The following is a 2,917-nucleotide window of genomic DNA, read 5'->3' on the forward strand; positions in this document are numbered from 1 at the left end:
TATTGGGCATCCACATGAAGATGTCCATTAGGCAGTTGCAAAAGTTTAGTGGGGGGCTTCCCTGGTGGCGCAGTGGTTGAGAGTCCGCCTGCCGATGCAGGGGACGCGGGTTCGTGCCCCGGTCTGGGAAGATCCCACGTGCCGCGGAGCGGCTGGGCCCGTGAGCCATGGCCGCTGAGCCTGCGCGTCCGGAGCCTTTGCTCCGCAACGGGAGAGGCCACAACAGTGAGAGGCCCGCGTACCGCAAAAAAAAAAAAAAAGTTTAGTGGGGAGGTTGGAGCTGGAAATAAAATTTGGGGCTTCATCACCATATAGCTGGTATTTAAAGCCATAACAGCAGGTAAGCTCACTTAAGGAGAGAGTGATACAGAGAAAAGAGGTCCCACCAGAGAGTTCTGGGGCTCCCAGCATTAGGAACTAGCCAAGGAGACAGAAAGAGTGGCCAGTGAGATGGGAGGAAAAAGCAGAGAGTTGGGGTGTTCTGGACAGCAATGAGGCAGGTGCTTCAAGGAGGAAAGAGGGAGTGATTATGACAGATGCCTTTGGCAGAGCCAGCGAGGTGAGGGCTGAGAATCCAGCAACCTGGAAGTCACTGGTGACCATGACAGAAGTAGCTGGGGGCCAAAGGGGACACGATCAGAGGGGATAGGAGGGGAGAACTTCAGGACAGCAGTATAGACAACAGCTAAGGAGTCCTGCTGTGAAGGGGGCAGAGAAATGGGGTCAGATGGAGAAATTATAGTATGTGTATGTGCTGGTGAGAACTGCTCTCCCAGAGAGAAGCCCGGTGAAGGGGGCAAGAATGGAGGATGCCGCGGGAAGTGAGAGGGATGGGTCCACTGCCCCAGCAGGGGCGTGGCCCCAGCTGAGAGCAGGACAGTTCGGTTGAGCTTCCAGGGCCTCCCTCTCTTCTGTCTGCAGTGGCCCAGCAGGCTGAGATTTCAGCACTTAAGGAAATCAACTGGCTCAGGGCTCCAGAGAAACCAGACTGGCTGTGTCTCAGGAGGGAGGTAGATGTCAGGGCTTGGCCTGGGCTTGGGGATAAGGGGGTGCCCACGTGGGTTACCCCTTCCACTTGACCCTCTGCTTCAGCAAAGAAGTGCCCTTTTCTTTGCACAGACCTCACCTTCCTCGAGAAAAGACTACAATGACTCCAAAGTTGCAGTAATTGAAGCAGAGAAGAAAAGGCAACGGAGAGAGCCTGATTTAGTCTGAAGAGGGGAAGTCTGAGCAGGGAGTAAAGGGGCAAGAGGTAGGATTTTAGGGACAGTTTTTATGAGATAGGTGATGAATGGACATCTGTTTTCTCCCATTCCCAATTTAAACTGAAGCAGGAAAAACTTTGGTTCAACATAATGAGGAACTTCCTGTGCTGGTTAATGAGGACAGCAGCAGGCCAGGTCCTCTGCCCTGGATGTTTAAGATGGGAAAGAACAATGCCTTCTTAGAGACAGGGTGCTGGCCGGATTGGCCCTTGGGGATTCTCCCACCTCTGAGGTTTCTGGAAGAAGGCCAGGACAGAGTTGGGACTTCCCAGCTACTGGTGGGGAGATAGAGCAGCAAACCTTCTGGCTTGGGCCTGCCTCTTTCTCCAGGTGCCCTGACATCACGAATTGGATATGTGTGGCTCAAGCATCCATCGGCTGACCCAGACTCGGAGTGTTTGGGAAGGGCCCCTGCTTACCTGTAGCTTGTCCACTTGTGGCCTAGCACGTCTGCGGGTGTGTCAGAGATCACTGGGCTTGGTGGGGTCTCCCAGTGCAGCTAATGGTGGAGGGTGAAGGCTCTGTGCCAGAACTGCTGAGAACTGTGTAGCTCTTCACAGCAGGTTGGCCACCTCTGGCTTCAGCCCATCGTTTTGGGGCTTTCCCCGGGAGAGACGTGGGATCTGTGGGCAAATCTAGCCCTGCCAGTCCTGTGCCACTCAGCCTTGCCTTCCTGCTCAAGGCTTGCCTGCAGATGACTTGGCCATGCCTAATCTAAGCCTAATGATCTTTGACGGGGGGGTGGGGCTGTAGGGTGGTCCAGGCTCCCCTGATGCTGAGGAGACAGCAGCTGTCCGTCCTTAGGCATCCTCTGAGTAAAAGGGGCAGGGAATGTCCTAGCTCATCTTAACTCTTCAACTTCTTTAATTTCTGGCTACACACATGCCCTCCAGGCATTGGGTCGGAAAGAGAGTGCTGACCACATTTCTGGGCTGTTTGCGGAGGGGTGGGTGGTAGTTCTTTTCCCCAGGACCTGGGCAGGGGGTGGTGACGGGGCTGAGAACCACTTCAGGGTCAAGCCCAGAGCTCTTCCTACCCCGTCCTGTTCTCTCCTCTCCCCTCTCCCAACCTCTACCCGCTTGACTCCTCTGCTTGGCCGTGGGCGCAAGGAGGAGGCCTGCTTGGCCAGAGAGAACTATTTTCCTTTCTGGTTTACGGTGGCCTCTGCACTGAGGATGCCCTCCCTCCCAAGCTGCCAGACACATGGGTAAGCTCGCTGCCTCAGTTTCCTCATCTGGCCAGCGCAAGGCTTCCAGCCTAAGTGTTGGCAGCATTCCGAGCTGGTGATTTCTCCTTTCCCTTACTTTGGATGGCATATGAGGACAGGCGCAGGAAGTTCCAGCCCCACCCCTTCCCTCAGTGGGTTTTTGATTCGTGAACATTCCCACTGTACTTCCCCTTGGCCCAGCCCCATGCCAAGCTTAGTGATGCCAGGATGAGTAAAACCCAGGCTTCCACTTGGGCCAAGAAGGGAGTTAGACGCATAAACAACCAATAGGAAATACACAGACTTTCCAAGCCCCTTGGCATCTGCTCCTTTGAGTATCCTGGAATGTCCCGTTTTTGTAGAAAGAAGCTGGCGTTCCTCTTCTTTTTCCATGCCTACCTCCTTTCACTTTCATTTTCTGCGGGCACTGCCCCAGCTCACAGCC

Source organism: Phocoena phocoena, chromosome 20 (genome assembly GCF_963924675.1).
Source record: "Phocoena phocoena chromosome 20, mPhoPho1.1, whole genome shotgun sequence".
Classification (NCBI taxonomy): Eukaryota; Metazoa; Chordata; class Mammalia; order Artiodactyla; family Phocoenidae; genus Phocoena; species Phocoena phocoena.